Raw genomic sequence first — 17,846 nt, 5'->3', positions numbered from 1 at the left:
GCTGTTCAGTTAGGTTTAATGAAATGTCACGTTTATGTGATGAATCAGTTGCTAGTTTTGCAACAGACCTTCATTGTTAGTTTATGGCCTCGGTACGGCAGTACTGCAGTATAAATACAGCGCCCAGGATGACAGGTCAGTTTGCTTTCAATCAGCTTTCAAAACACTCAAGGCGGAAGTAAATTCCATTCATTGGTACTCAATTGTAAAAGTGAGAGAAGGACAGCTTTCTTGTTTTGAAATCAACACGTTAATTAACAGGTATGTTTGGATTCCTTTATTTTATAGTATTAGCACACCCCTAGTGGTGACTCTCTATGTGCCCTTCCCTGAATGAATTAGAGGCAGTGATCATTGGGGAATGGTCTCATATCCCTCAGAACAATGGAAACCTGACTCATCGAATCAGTACTGTCTTGTTGCCATGGTGGCCCCATATTTACAGTATTGTTGCAGGTGTTTCTATTTTTTTGGTCTAACTTCTGTACAATTCAGTTACAGTATATGTATTTACTGATGCTGCTAACAATAATAACTTCACAATAGAAGCCACCCTATAGCCTAATAAAAACAAACACATGACTAGCAATAAGAGATACCAGACAAGCATGGGCAAGAAAAGTTAAACTTAGATTACATAAAAAAAAAAAAAAATCAAAAACAGGTGAGAGTGATTGGCAGTAATGTACAGTGTTGTTTTTTTTTTCCTTACAATACTGGGTGTTTAAAAAAAACAACAGATTATTCAATTACAGGGCAGAAACACAAAACAATAATAAGCAGATGACTCAGATATTACATAATGAGGCAATTCTCAATTGGGTTTGTGCCACGCTGTGTAGACTGGAACAATGTGAGTTAGGTTGGGTGGAATAACAGATTACTACCTGAAAGAATGTTGTGTGTCATGGTTTGCTGTGTACTCAAACAGCTATTATAATTGGACAAGTAGCAGGGTGTTTTTCAGCAGCTTTAGAGCATTGAACCTAGTTTCTGACTGTCTTTTCATTTCCAGGCTCTCTGACTTTTGTTTGTTGGACCCTTTTTCCACCACAAATCGGAACACAAGGCTGTTTTAAGTTCCTGGTATATTGAGAGGCGCAATTGCAGTTCAATTGTTTGACAATTGAATCATGTTTCAATTACATTTTTTGTTAATTCTGATTATTTTTTAGAAAGAACTAAAAGAAACGTAATATATTCAATGACAAACGTTTAGACTGTAAGTCCTCATAGTGCAGATGTTTGCCATTGAATTGATTGTTTCTTTTAGTATTTCTAAATTTAGCACTATTAGTGTTTAATGGTTATGGGGATTAGTCTGATTATAGTGATGATGTCGTTTTTGACACATTATATTTTTTAAGGATTATTATTTTAGTGGTTTAAACTACCACTGTCTCTTATAGGCAATGATCATTTATTAAAATAATTAACCTCTACAGCTGCCCACACACTATTTGTTTTTGTTTGCTCTATAAGGGGGCATGGCACAAGTGTAAACCAGCAAATGGTGCTCATTGTTGAAGACATTATGAACCCTTTTTGAGTTTTGCACTTGCAAGTTTAACCATAGAGTGTTAAGACGGACCACACACACTGTACAATACAAGTTCTGGTACTCCAGTGGTAAGGACGGTTGGGTCTTTGCTTATCTACAAGCAATATACAGGATCACCTCTCACTAGAAAGCTGGGGAAGAATCCCTGTTCATATCTTCAATAGAGAATACATTTTACAGTAGAAAGCACAAGCGGGTGATGGAGCCCATTGTATTTTGACAGGCATCAGATAGACAGTGCTACAGTGGCCCAAACCACCTTCAACACTGGAGATGCACACCTGCTTCCACTTGAACAGAGTGCTCGGAGCAGCATGGTCACACCCACCATGAAGCCCATTCTGTAGTCTGTTAATTTGTCAGTCAGTGTACACAAGCTAATCCAATTAAAACCGTTGTGAAGCATAAATGTCAACTGAGATTTAAAGACTACAATAGATTCGGTTGTCAGGTGGATTTGAGGGGATTTTATAAACCCCAAAACATGAATATTTTTTATAAGTTAAGTATTTTTTAATCAATTCAGAAATACATGTGGAGCTTTTTTAAATCCAGGAATCAAATGCTCAGTGGATTTAGTACAATTCAGTACTCACAAAGCAGAATTTAAAATCAACTGAAGTTTAAATACAAGAAAAGACAATCAAAGGAGTGTTACAATAAGCAAAGCAAGAAGTGATAAAGAGGCTAAGAGAGCTACAGCATGTATCGTCCCTCTAAACATTCTGCATGTGAAAGGTGAATGGGCTTTTAAATCAGTAAATAGGCAACCTGTGAGCATTTGTTTTTGTTTAAAGGTTTGGTTTTTTTTGGTGTGAAATAAATATTCAAACTTCTTGGTTATGTGACAGCTGCTATTTACTTTTCTTTTTTTCATAAATTAGATTTTATTGTAGCTTTTTTTTTTGTTTGAGTTTTAGGTGCTGAGCCCAACTAGAGAGGGTAGGCTGAAGGTAAGAAATGTGATGGTTCTGCATTGGTAATGCTAAAATGATCAAGTGGTGAAAAACTACAGGGAGGGAGAGAGGCATAAGTTGTGTCTGACTTTCCTGACAAATTGATTATTTTAACCCATGCAGAACCAACGTGTTTCCTGTTTATCCTTGGTAAAAATCCAAACCTGTTTTATCTTTTCCTTTTAACTACAACTCTACAGGGAATAGCTGTTATGATTTGTGTTTTTCGTCTCACAAAAATATAATTCAGTTTTAGAACACCCTCATGCATTGGGTACATAAATATAATCCACAGGAATGGCATTTTCAGATAAGCCAGTCTTTGAGAAGGAAATGCAGGTACCTTAATGGCTTCTGAGAGGTGACTAAGGGCGAGCTTTAAAAAGATGAAACAGCAATAACAGGAACGAGGCGGAATGCTGAGGGGAGGCCGGTCTGTCTTTGTTGGTAGACAATCACATCCTATTTACCTGTCAGGTCGCTCTTTCTTCTCCACAGGACCGTGACACAACTATGAAAAACAATATTTTGTCTTGCAGACAAAGGATAGCTTACGCTTGGTTTCACTTGCTTGAACCCCAATGGCAATTTGAGGAATGCTAGAGCTTTTCAGTCACAGGAAAGTCAGTTTACGGAAAAGTCAAAGAATGTCAAAGACCCTTAAGTGCTTTAGCTGTGCAAATCATATTGTTTTTGCATTTGGTTGCCTTCAAGTTGGCACTTCTATACAAATTTCACTAATTAAAGGATTTATCTTTTGTCCCTACATCAAAGATTTAGATGACCTGTAGCAGCTATAAGCTATATATCTGTATATTAGTTAAAAGCTATATATCTGTATATTAGTTACTTTTAATTTTGTGAAAATGAAGCTCCCAAACTTTAATTCATACAAAAATATAATTTGACCAATACCGATAAACTGATCCAAATTGAAACAGACTCTTATTAATAACTGTTTATTATTAATCTTGGACTAACTAATGCAAGACTGGTGTTAATAGGTGTCTGTGAAACCAGCCGAAATTAAATCTTGTGAGAAAGAGCTTTGTTTTTAACACAGTTCAAGTAGCATGTTTATTTAAAAAATCGTATTCATTTTCAGTACGGAACGATCCATGATAACAATGACAATAATAGGTATAAAATCCTGTATAGGGGCTGTACAATACAGTCAGATTTAAGAGAGGATCTGACACTGAGTGGGGAACAATCAGCTTGCATCTTACACAGCACCCTATAATACAAATCTTTTGAATATTATTTGTTTTTGAAAAAGTGTTGAGAGCAACATTGGAAAACAAAATTTTTAAAGATTGTAAATCAAGTTCATTTTTCAACAATTAATTTTAAACATTAGTCTTTTTTTGTTTTATTAATATTTTTGGGTTGCAGGGTGAAGAGCGGTGGGCGGTGTGGGTAAACCACATGTATTATTACTGTCACAGGACAGTAGCAAGGGCTGCATGGAGAAATAAACTCTGCGGTAGCAGAGCAAGCGGGGGCGGGGGGCAGGGGCGGGGCGGGGGCGGGGGGCAGGGGCGGGGCGGAGCGGGGAGGGGGGGGGGGGGCGGGTGGTGTGTGCGGCCTCATGGGAATGTGTGACTGTCAGCTACTGATTATTTAACTGGCTGACAGTCACGCAGAATTAATAAACTCATGCAGACTATGGCCGAGGGGTAATAAGAAAATTAATAGCTAGTTAACCCCTCAGCAATAATATAAAAGACCTGCAGTTTAGCTACACAGGTAGAGTGTGTTCATGAGTGGAGAACGGGTGTGGAGTTAGGAGGTAATTTAATATAAGAAATAACAATTGCTACACGTGCTGGCTTTTAAACCAGTACGATACTTGTTATTGTTTGTTGTTTGTTTGTTTGGCCAACGTGCCTTTTTGTTTTGTGTTTTGTTTAAAATCTTTATTTTTATTTGATAAAAGTACTGGGCGCCGTAGCGTCTCAGTTTAGCCCTGCCATCACTTGTTGTGGTGTCTGTTTCTGGTCTGACGTCACCCCTGCAGCCATCCTGTTCACACTGTCATATGCTTAATAAAAGTTTCTAACAACGTCAACTTTATTGTGAAACCAGATTACATAAATCAGCTCTCCTTAGTCAGTGCTTGGCTTACAGGTGGGCCAGGGTCGGGCCCCCTTACTTCTTTACTTCTTTGAAGAGCCCCTTCACTTTTTTTTATGCGAAAGCACCGGGGGACACTAGAAACCAGGGATGCTATAAATGTGTTTGCTGTGGGAAGATTTTCCGTCTTGCCAGATATTTCTTGTTTTAAAATTTTTTGTGGGGAAAGTCAGATTTAGGTTTTAAGACATTGTCTTCTTCTTAAAATTAAAGCAGAAGTAAAAACTAACTGAAGTGATTCATCTTCCATTTCTGTATTGTCATGAATACTGCTCCTATATTCATATTTAATCTAGAGCTGGTGCTGCACTTTGTAACGTGTGTAGGGGTGCTGTGTTAATGTGTTAATGTAGGCTCGTCTTGAATAAAAGTGCTCCTGTATTCATTCCTGTTAGAGCCGCTGCTGCATGCATGGGGGGCTTTGTTAATTTTGCTTGTCAATTTTGGTTTAGTTTGTCTGTTAGTTTATTATTATAGTTTATTAACATACACTTGCCTATTGCTTTTCTCTTACTTATTCTGTTCATTTAATATGTTGATGCATGTGCGTCATGACAGAAGTAATAAATACATTTGTATTTATTGATTCATATCTTGATTGGCCTTGGCATATTGTGTCCGGTGGTCAACTGTCTTTAGAGAACACTTTGCTTGCTTCCCGAGGGGTGTTCTCATAGCCAGAGACAACTGTATTGACAAATTCATTTTTCTAGAATATACATGCTACAGGCATGGAAATAAGACTCTCCTTGCATAGGAGTTTGAAGAACCATTACAGTTTTGTAACACCTGAAATGGATCAAACTGCAGTGCAATATTTAAATTATGCAGATTTATTCAGGCATCTGCTATTATAAAGTACACATGATGAAATAATAAGCACTGTAATGCATTGGGGTAAAAAAAATCAGATTACAAAAAAGGCCGAATGGGGTTATTATTTGTTGAACTGTGGTGTTTTGTTTAGTAATGAACGCATGTTGAGTCTATTGTTTTCCTGTGTAATATTGCAATGTAGCTCTCTGTTATTTATTGACCGCATTTATTTGCCATATATATATATATATATATATATATATATATATATATATACATATATCACTTTTTTAATGTTAAATGTTTTTATATTATACAATATTAACAATGGGCCCTTAGAGTAAGACCCCCCCCCATGAAAAGCTATCTCCGACCCTGAGCCTCAGGAACTGGAATATGAGAGAAGTCGTTGTGAAAAGATGACAGGCTTTCAGCCTTGGCTCCCGGACAGCCACCTTGCAGAGGTGAGGCTGAACCAATCGACCTCCAAGGCTGGGAAGCAATCGATACTTCCCCCAAGAGGAACCTATAATTGGCAGAGAATGGGAAAACGAAAGAGAGTTAGGCTAGATTTGGCCTGTGACCTGCTTTATATAGGGTGTGTCTCTAATTAACTTGTAGAGCCATGTGTTTCCCATCCTGGCTGATTCCAACCGCATGGCATTTATGGGGATGTAGTCCTGCATATGTCACACCTGCAAAGTATTATTATTAGTAGTATTTTTATTATTTACATTAATTGTGTTGTTGCCACTATTTTGTTTGCTTTTACTTTACTATGAGTTTGAGATTGACACTATTCATTATTATTATTATTGATTTATTTTGGGCACGTTTGTTGTGGATTTGCTGTGTGTTTTTTAAAGCACTGTTGCAGGTGGACTAATGAACTGATGAGCCCCAGCTAAACAACTGACCATCTTGTTAATTATGGGCTGAGCTACTAACTAGCTGGCGGTTATTTATACCAACCCATTTGGCCGAAGACGGGGGTACACTGGAGATAGAACACAGGAGGGAATGCGCTGACCAGGACCTGAGACGCGGCGAGGCGAGGCGAGAAGAGACGAGGCGAGGCGAGGCGTGGAAAGACGCGGCGAGGCAAGGCGTGGAGAGACGCGGCGAGGCGAGGCGTGGAGAGACGCGGCGAGGCGAGGCGTGTAGAGACGCGGCGAGGCGAGGTGAGGAGAGACACGGCGAGACGAGGCGAGGCGAGGCAAGGCGAGGCAAGGAGAGACACGGCGAGGTGAGGCGAGGTGAGGCGAGGAGAGACGCGGCGAGACGAGGCGAGGAGAGACGCGGCGAGGTGAGGCGAGGTGTGAGGAGCAGAACTGTGAGAGAGACGCGGCTGCCAACTGGAGTTAAATTAAAGATAAGCGCAACTGCGAAGCAGTGCGACTTTATTTGTTTCTAAAAACACAGTCCAACTTTAAAGTGGCTGATGACTAAACTCTATCATTCTGGTCCTCTGTTTTCTAGATCTAAACTGTACAGTATATATATATATATATATATATATATATATATATATATATATATATATATATATATATATATATATATATGTATGCCTAGATGTCTATATATACATATGTTACTATATCAATGCATATGCTGAAAGATTGTAATACTATCTCTCATTTTAGTGCACCTTGCTTTTCAAGTTAGTGACGCTGTATTAAATGCAGAACTGATGGAGAAACTATGCCCCCTCTTTGTTCTATTTCCTGATAGTTGATTTGTATGATCTCAGTGCTGAAGATCCTATGAATAATTGTACTGTATGAGCTCAGTGCTGAAGATCCTGTGACTAGCTTCTATTGTATGAGCTCAGTGCTGAAGATCCTGCCTGGGTTGGGGTTCTTTATAAAGCTGTTATATGTGGATGCTCTTATATTGTGCCTGCAGGCAATTGTTTGATGTAATTATGTCAATCTATTTTAAAAGAGAATATTAAATGGGTTTTTAGCATTTAATAATTTTTTACCTCACTTATTGGTTTGGTTGTTTCTGCTCTGCCATGATTAAAGTACCCCAGTATTTATAGAATCATTGCTGTCACACAATTGAAAAAAAAGCATTTAAACATTTATTCTTGTAACACATCAACGACTGGACTACATCTTGGGGTGGGGGTGGAGGAAAGAAGTAGTCCAGTCATTGATGTGTTACAAGAATAAATGTTTAAATGTTTTATATATATATATATATATATATATATATATATATATATATATATATATATATATATATATATATATATTACATTACTCTGGGGGGAATTAAAGGCTAGTCTCACTGCTCAGTGGAAAGGAAAAACACCCCAGTGGGTGGAAACCTCTGGTGGTCCCGTCAGAGACCCGACTCAAGCAATTCTGTGTTGGGCAAAAATGATATCATGGAGAGAGAAATGAACATGAATTTGATTGAATGACAGATTGCTGAATAGTCAGGAAAACAAGTGAGCTGAAGGAACTAGGGTCTGAACGGGGAGCCTTCAATAATGTTATGCCATAGCAGTGGACAGATAAAGAGTGCAGCAGAGGAGGAGGCAGATCTGAAGGCAGTAGTAGGGTAAAGATAGGCAGCTCAATGGCAGGGCAGATGGAACGGGAACAGGAGAAGTGATGAATGTGTCTGAAGCGGCTGGGGGCAGCTGGTGCGGGGTGGAGGAGACTGATGGTTCCAGGTTCCAGGTGATTTTAAAGTGCATCCTGGCGATCAATGGCTCGCTAAACTGTGCTGTTGAGTGGTAGAATGAGTTGTTTTATGTCATAGGGATTTGGAGTTGCATGTCGGATAAAGAATCAGTAGAAGCAGACGGATCGTATAAAAGAGCACCTGGGGCGAGACCACCATCACTGTTACATCAACTCCATATTTTGTTGCATTGTAAAACTTCACGGTCTCTGGTATTTTTTTTCACTAGTCCTGATGCTAACTGACTGACAAGCAGGCGCCAGCCTTTGAAAATGCTGATTGAAAAACAATAGACTGTCCGTCATTCACTCAGGCAGAGAGTAGAGACTAATCTAATTACAGCTAAACACATTGCCGACTGGTAAATAAAAATAATAAAGTAGAATACCGTTCTGTATAATCAAAATACAATTGTTTTCTGTGTGGCCGTCCATGTGACTGCTCCCAGTGTTTTTAGGTATAATGTAATATATCTCCTTTATTTCTGCATTCCCTCGTTTCATGCTTTGTGCGAATATTTAATACATACGGACCGAAAAGTACATGAACTCCATATATGTTACACGAGTGGAGAAAATTAAATTTTAAAACCAAAAACTGCCAAAATGACTGCCGCGGGGCTCCTAGTGTTAACCGTCAAAGATCTCTCTTTATTTTGTCTTTATTGTTCACTGCAGTTATACAGCGCTTCCTCCAAAAACAAAGCGAATGGGACAAGGCACGGTAATGTAAACATTACTCATTAAACAGTTTTAGATACTGTGATGCATTTTTAGATGCTTTGTGCATTTTCATTTGCAAGTGAACTGTGACATTAGTGCCTTAGCGAGCACTATATTCTGCAATTTTGAAGACTGACTTTAGATTCTGTTTTAATTCTGGAAACTAGTGTTGTTTTTTTTAATCTTTTGCTAAATTGCATTGCCTTTTACGTTTTACGCAGTTCTGTGCATGGGTAACATTTTGATTTCATTTTGCTGTAGTGTCGTTAATGGAGAATTCTACATACTACTACAATATGTAGCAGATTTAAAAGTATGTACTGTATTACAGTTCGTGTCCAGCCGTCTCTTTTGCCAAGTGATATTTTCAGAATCATATCGTTCTGAATTAAAATACTATAGCACTGTACCAACAAAACCAACTACAGTACATCAAAATGGAAGCCTACTTATTTTAAAACACAGCCCTTTCAGCTATGTATTTTTGACATTGTATCTTTTTTTGTGTTCCCTGAAAAAACGTTTTTGTTTATTCCCTAAACTTGTGCGCTAACAAATTTCAATGAAAGAATCAACATCTCCCTGTACAGTTCCTCAAACACAAGTCATATTTTTTGTTTCCGTACAAAATGTGTGTGTGTGTGTGTGTGTGTGTGTGCGTGTGCAGGGCAGGGAGTTGTTTGGGTGGTAGGTGGCAGGTTGCAATGTGCTCACCTACATACACGTTAAATCAGATGAAATAATCAGATATGTGTCACACACATTTAACCGTCACTGAACTCAGAATTTTATAGCGTCAGATATGTGAGTGCTGACTGTAGCATTGTCCACAGCACTTATCAATAGGAAAATCGAATCTGAGTACATCTTCTAGAAGAGTATAAAGTGCCTGCAATGTGGTGTCTGACGTGTTGTAAAAGACAACAAATATCTCTGTGTCAAGATCATTCTTAACAACACGAAAACATACCGACACCTGCTCTCTATTCGAGATATCAGCAGTTTCATTCATAATTATGGAAAAATAACCTGCTTTGTGGATTTCTGCAATCAGTGTGTGCAGAACATCATGAGCCATAATTGAAATCATGTCATTAACAATGTCATGAGAAATCCATTTGTAGCTAGTGCGAGTCAGCCAGGAATTTAAATCCACATAAAGCCAATAGCTGACTCAAATTTTACTCTCCAACGTGTGCTCTCGTATTGCTAGCCCCTTGCAGCCAAGATATAGTACGGATGACAAAATCATGATCAGAGCCCTTCTGACTTCTTTCATTTGTTTTTTGTTTTGCTTCTCAACAGGCCGCAGCTACATTAACCCCAGCGTTTACAGCCAATAAGCAGCCTACAGCTGCATGATGCAAGTTAGATTTTTCGTGAGAGCCAAACCGTTCTATTATTTTTTTCCAGTTTGAAAAAAACCCTCTTTAACAAAAGCAGTGTAGGACTCTCGGTCCCTAGAAGTGGCTACAAATGGAAGACGCATTCCAGTTGCCGAGAAGCAGATCTCACAAATAACTTGATATTTTATTGGATTGTATTTTATCCAGTTAAACATATTCTTCCAGCTGGAATGATACAAAGGGTTATGTTTATGGCACGGTGCAGCTGTCGTTGTGGACTTACCACTGGCAATACCAGTGGCCCCTGAATGTTTCCCACTATTTTTGTTTTCTGGCGACACTGCTGGTTCAAGAGGCCTACAGCAGGTGTCGGTGGCAGCAGAATTGTTTCCATTTCTCCCGGCTGTTAAAAATAAAGTAGATGATCGTTTTTTTTGCTCATCCACCATGATACCTTCTCTTTCTCCAACACATAATGAAGGAGTGCAATCTGGAGTTTGTTTTTTCAGTTTAATTACAAACTTATCCATGATGAGTATTGAGCATTTCCCTAAAAAAAACAAGCTCCTAAACGTAATTCACACACAGACCTTTTGATTCATCACAAAGCGTAGTATGTCATGGTGGCAACACTTAACACATGAGCGTATGTCTGGAGGTAACCATGGTATTAGCTAAGGCAGCGTTTGTAAGCACATCACTGTACATGTAGCGTTAACAAGTATAAACAAATACATCCAACTTCAAGTGCTGGAGCACTCTGCCAGCACTACACGACTTAATACATCTGACAAGACAAATAAATAATACACATATTACACACTTTTCCCTGGGGGCCGGGCCCCAAAGCCTTGTTCCCAGTAGGGGCCCGGACCCCGAAGCCCCCACGTACTCGCCACCTATGGGTGTATGTATTTGTTATAATACATTTGACAGAATTAAAAAAGTGTCAAATGGGCGAACCGAATTTCATGGAAATTTCACCGACTTTATTCTGCTCTTCCACAAATGTAACCCTATCTTCGTCAAATAAAACTAACTCTTTTGCAGCCTCAGTCACTACAGCTTTCAGGACGCTGAGGAAGTGCAGGCTCTAGTTTCTCTGTGGGCAGATAGAAGTGTTCAGGAAGATCTGGAGTGCGTCAGAAGTGAGAAAGTTTATGCCCGAATTTCTGACTGTTTGAAGCAAATGGACATAAACCACAGGTACGGTACACTTAACTCACACACTCAAAAACACAAAATTCTACCAAATTTCTCATCCTTGACATTTATTATATTAATATAAAGAAAAGAAAATCTGTAAAATAAAACAATTCTAAACTTATTTACAAAAATATAGTCAAACAAAATACCGTACAGCTGTACCATACATTACATACAACTACGGCTCTCATTGCGCTCGTGCAGCTTCTTTTCAAGAAAAACTAGAAAAAACAACAACTACCCTTAAAACGGGATATCTTTGGCAAATCATATTTTTAAAACCTTCTTTTTTCCCCTTCAACAGAACTAATTGAACTCTAGTAAGTTGATATAATCAGTAACATTTGTGGATTATAAAGAAATTCCTAAATATATTTACAAAATATAGCGATACAAGATATAGCTGTACCATTGGTTTATTAATTTTTGAACACCATTTGTTTGCACATCTTTTGGCAAACTGAGTTAATTAATAACAATAATTAATAACAACTGTCTTTTGTTGCGTGTGACGTCATAGCATGGCTCGGCTCTGCAGTGGAAAAACAACCCAGGCTCCCCTTAACCACACCGTGAGGGCTCGGTACGGCCCTGGCGTGGCTCAGTTGTACAGTGGAAATGAGGCATAAGAAACTAATCTCAAAACACTACTATTTTAATACACAAAAGCATATAATGATTGAGACCTTTAAATAATGCACGACAGGTAAAAACAGCAATAAAACCCAGATAAAAGCAGTGGCTGGCTGACTTCCTCCAATGATAAAAATACAAAGTCAGACAACCAATGTCCTAGAACAATTTTTAAAAAATCAGCCATTTGGTTATAGAATCATTAAAAGAAAAGAACATTAAAAACAATGACCTCGGGAAGTTAAAAAAAACGGACGTGCTGCACGAGAAATTGTGCTGGAACTCTCCCTCCAAAAATACCCAATAAAATAGTTAATATTTTAAAACAATGTAACAAGTGGGGAAAACTTGACAAACTCTACAACCCAGGACACAGTCACACAGCAGACAAAGGAATACAACTCTTATCCTGCTTTTCCAAGTGTATTTTATATACAAGATAATTAAAGTCTCGATTGCTGTCAATTGTGGCCATCAACTGTACCCTGTTATCCCCACCTGTTACATTCTCTTACCATGTGGTGAAGTTGACGATATAATAAGTTCAATAATTAATGTTAAATTGTGAAAAAAATCCCTTTACCCAGGTTACCTAAGGTAAAAAAGCCTCCTGAAGGTAGAATATAATTAATAAATAAAAAAAAAACACTTTGGATTTTAATTTTTTCACTTTTTTTGGTATATTTTATGAATGTAGTAGTGTGTTCTGGAAATAAAACATACTTTTTTTTTCTCTCTACTGTCTCAAATAAGTTTATATATTACTTTAAACACTGTGGTAGCAACGTTGTTTTGCCGTGTACAAGTACTGGCAGTAACAGGATACATTCAGAAAAGCTGACGCCAGACAGCTGTACATTAGCAGTTAACTACAGGACAAGTGCAGTCTTCTTATTGGTGAATAGGTACATACCTACTGAATGATAATGAGTTCAAAATGATAGTTTACCACGTATTATAATAATAATATCGAAATAGGGCTGAACAAGTTAAACAGCAGTCAAGCCCTTTAAAAGTTCTTCCTAATCCCACACTAATAGGAGTCCTCCCTAAACACCTGTAAATCCCTGTGGTGGTCGTTCTGCCTGGCTGCTGGTTGCTCAGTGAAGCGCACACTGACACAGAGATGGAGAGGAAGTGGAAGGGTTTTCAAGGTCATCTTTACTCTGGACAGCACAGCAGGATCGGTACTCACTCCCCCAGCCAGCATTCCTTCACTTGGTTCCTAGAATTTCAGTCTAAACATCTCTTCTCTGGCAGAGAGCAGGAACATAGGGCTGGATTGTTCTATTAAAACTGAGAATAAACCTTCTCTGAAACATTTGAGAAAAGGTTTCAATGACAAACGTTTCCACTAGAAATCTTTCAGCTAGAAATCTTTTTTTTTTAGAAATCATCTTCAATGTCTTTAATGTTTGAATTTATATTCACATAGTTATATTACAGGGTGATGTGGACTCCACCTCTAGGGGTGTAGTGCTATATTTAGAAGTGAGGGGTCGCCCCCGTTCCCCCATGCACTCAACAGAAACGCAGTTTATCACTCTACGGTAGTTACGTAACTTGAAATTGCGAGTCTCAAAGGTGAATGTATAATTGGTTCCATCTCTAACTTTAGCTATACAGTAGATGCTTGTTTGCAGCAACATCTTGTAAGAGCAACCGCTGCTTACGAGCAACATATATATACCTACCTGCCACACTACACCCCTAACTGGAATCTACCACACTCTCTCCCTCTTCCTCAGCTAAGAACCTTGGAGTCACCCTGGACCCCTGCCTCTCTTATTCCCAGCACATCTCCACTCTGGCACGCACTTGCAGATTCTTCCTGAGCAACATCCGAAGAATCCGACCCTTCCTCACCAACTATGCTACCCAGCTCCTGGTCCAGGCCTTGGTACTCTCCCGCCTAGACTACTGCAACTCCCTCCTGGCTGGCCTCCCTGCGTCCGCCACCCGTCCGCTCCAGCTCATCCAGAACTCTGCTGCTCGCCTGGTGTTCTCTCTACCTCGCTTCGCCCACGCTACTCCACTACTCCGCTCGCTCCACTGGCTCCCGATCACCGCTCGCATCCAGTTCAAGACTCTTGTACTAGCCTACAGATGCCTTGATCAGACTGCACCCAGCTACCTCCAGACCCTCATCTCTCCCTACACCCCCACTCGACCTCTCCGCTCCGCCTGCACTAGAAGACTGGCTCTACCTCCGCTACGCTCCCCTGCCTCCCAAGCCCGCTCCTTCTCCACCCTTGCTCCGCAGTGGTGAAACGACCTTCCTACAGATGTCAGGACTGCCCAGTCCCTGACCACATTCCGGCGCCTCCTTAAGACTCACCTCTTCAAACAGCACCTGTAGAACTCCTCTGTTGTATCCTGGGACACTATCACCCTTCATTTAAATATGCTTTATTTTGCTCTTATCTGCCCCCTATTTTACTGCATTTAATCCTGTACCTCAGAATATTGTAATCTGCCAAGTGTTTAATCTGTAGTATTTTGTACTTAATCATATCCTGATGTAACTATCACTACTTAATCATATCCTGATGTAACTTTCACTATTATCTGCTGTATTATTGAATTGTGGTTTGTCACACTTGAGAATTATTGTATTTCTTGTTCTTATTGTATGACTTATATTGTAACACTTGAATGTATTTGTATTTGCTTGCGATTGTAAGTCGCCCTGGATAAGGGCGTCTGCTAAGAAATAAATAATAATAATAATAATAATAATAACTGGTAACGTGTGAAGGATTTCTTAATGGGCCCTGCAGAGGTGTGAATGGTGCTTCAGTAGATACAGCAGGTCATGTAGGCAAGGTCAAATGTGAAAACGTTTTGAACATTTTATACCACTATTGAGTGTTTTATAGTTAAGGATGTTTTGTGAATGGAAAAATGTGTTTAATTATTCAAAATTACATTTTAAAAAAACTCCTGAAGTTAGGCTAACTGCCATTATTCATAAAGTATTTCTTCTTCTAGAATGGATCGCTCACATACCTTAGCTCTCACACACCTGCAGACAATTCTGTATTTTTGTCCAACACATTTACAAAGTGTCCTCATTTATTAAGGGTTTCTTCATCCTTAGCTGTGTTAATTATGTTTGTTTATTTCATAAATTGATTCTATCATGCATATAAAAGTTACCTGCGTCTTATTTGAATCAATGGGAACTAAAACCATATTAAAGGTATGCTGTGATTTGATTTTTTGCACATATTTGATTTGATGCCAAGGATTTCTAGTTGAACCTAGACCAAACAAATCCAGTTACACCTACATTGCACAATAATGTGTAATCTTGGATTTCTACATTAGTTAGTCCAAGATTGGTGCAATGTTTTTTATTTGTTAAGAATCAAGAAAGGTCTCCTTTTGTTGAAAACAAATTGCAAGAAGATTCACCATCATTCAGACAGCAAAGGGTTAAGTCCGTCCTGAGTCATTCAACTGTGTCAGTCCCAATTCCCTCACTGTAGGTTTGTTAACAATAACTCATGATCAACAAGATCAAAAGCTTGTGATAAGTCTGTACGTACGGCTCCAGGCGGCAAACCCATTATTCATTGCCAACAAGATGTCATTACGGACTTTTGTTAGTGCTGTCACGCTGCAGTGGTTTGCTCTGAAACCAGATTGGCAGGAGCTGAGAATATTGTTCTTCTGCACATGTGTCGATACCCGATTCTGTATCAGTTTCCTAGGCAATTTAAGAGCAACTGCAAACAGAGCAATTGGCCTGTAGTTATTAATCTCCAAATCATCTTGCCGTTGTTTGTTTGCTGGTTAAGTGAATGAAATGGAGGTTAAATGGAGTTTCCAGCCACTCTCAGTGGAGAGCACCAGCCATTTGTACTATGCAGAAAATTGCCCTTTGTCAGAAGCCTGGTGACTTCTTTGAAGGTGTAAGTGTCCCTGAACATTAGAGGTACTGATTATCGTGATGTTAGGGTCCTCTCCTCTCTTTTGGAGTGCTAAAGAAGACGATAAAATCCATTACATATAAACACAGATTTTCTACCTTGAGAGAGAAAATGATGGCACTATTCCGCACAGCTAAGTTAGAGCTCTATTGTATTGGCAGCACACATCACTTCAAACATACACGGACATGCTGGTGTATCGTGTGCACATTGGCATTATTAAAGTAATACTTGGTTCAAGATTTCTGTCTGTGTATATTTCATATACAGTCCAGTCAGTGAGTCTGTGTTTCAATTTTTATTTAAATACAGCAAAGTGGGAAAATGTGATTTGCATATTATAGTTTTTTATATATATATATATATATATATATATATATATATATATATATATATATATATATATATATATATATATATAACAGAATTTGGATATCCCAAGAACAGAAAACAAGTTTATCTGATACAATGCTCCTCCTTTATAACGTTGCACAGTTGTAGCTCCCTTTTCCCCATAATGGAATTTCACTGGCAATTTCACTCTCGTTATAAGGTGGAATAGCATGGTTTTGTAACTATGGTCCTGACTACTGCTTTTTAAAGAGGGAGGACTGTAATAGGTAAAGAAATCAACAAACATTACACATAATTACTGTTGATTTGTGTTAAGCTTATATCTTTAAAGTCTTTTTCAAAGCTCTTTTCAAAATGGCTGCTCTGGTGCACTGATAGTGTAAGGATTATTGCCCACATTGTCACACAGGTAACACAGCAATAACGATCCATGATGTGGTACGGAACAGAAAAGCCAGAGCATGTGTTATGTTTTTTGGTTTTTTTAAATCACTCTTCCTGCAGTGATTTAGAGGACAGATCTCAAAACCCAGTGCACTAGAGCAGATATTTTGAAAAGAGGTTTTAGACAGACTTTAAAGTTATAAGTGTAAAAGGTTGTCAGGATGTTAACAATGAAAAGAACAATAACAGGTACATTATTTAAACAGTTATAGCAACACGTGAGGTCATACAATGCTATATTTTTCGGAACCCCTCAACTTACTCTTCAATATGTAGCTAGATTAATTCAATGAATACAACAAATGAAAGAGATATTTGTGAGTGCTTTGGGGTGTTATTTAAAGTATTTTAAAGTTATTGTTTTTACTATTGGTCGTTAAATATTAAAGGACCTATTCAATAATTTAACTGGTTTAAAGTAATTTCAATAAATATTTTATGTATAGGTAATTTTATTTCCTTTTTGAGTGAACATGGTGAAGGTATGGTCCAGGGTTTGGTTTCAGATTTGTTCACATGCCTAATCAACACTTTTTCAATCTGGGGATTTTTTGTGCTGAAATGTTTGCACATTTTTACAGCACAACATAACTTTTTTTACGAATAACTTTTATCTCTTCCGAGTTTGCTGTTGTGGTCAGATTTTAAATGCGTCCCTTGTAATATAGCATATATCCGCACTAGATAGCATTCACAAATGACTGCTCCACACAATGTCCATCAGAAAACCTGTAAGGGAAAAATCATAATCCTAAAAAAAAGAAAATTAATATTAATATCAAATCACAGAATACTCACGGAGTCGGTCTAGTGTGAAATGCCCAATTTCCCCCACGCCACCCGTATTAATATCAGTTGACCTTCTCAACCACGTGTTAGGCTCACCCAGGTGCCATGAATAATAGAACATAGCCAGGGTCAAGCAGCCGCTAAGGATGGCTACCTCTGCACTGTAAACTAATCACATTTCTTCCTTTTAGGGTTGACTGCGTTCCAAGGTGACAGCCCCAAACTCCAGGCTTAGATCGTTAGCTGGG

Source organism: Acipenser ruthenus, chromosome 17, assembly GCF_902713425.1.
Source record: "Acipenser ruthenus chromosome 17, fAciRut3.2 maternal haplotype, whole genome shotgun sequence".
NCBI lineage: Eukaryota > Metazoa > Chordata > Actinopteri > Acipenseriformes > Acipenseridae > Acipenser > Acipenser ruthenus.
This window is presented reverse-complemented; position numbering follows the sequence as displayed.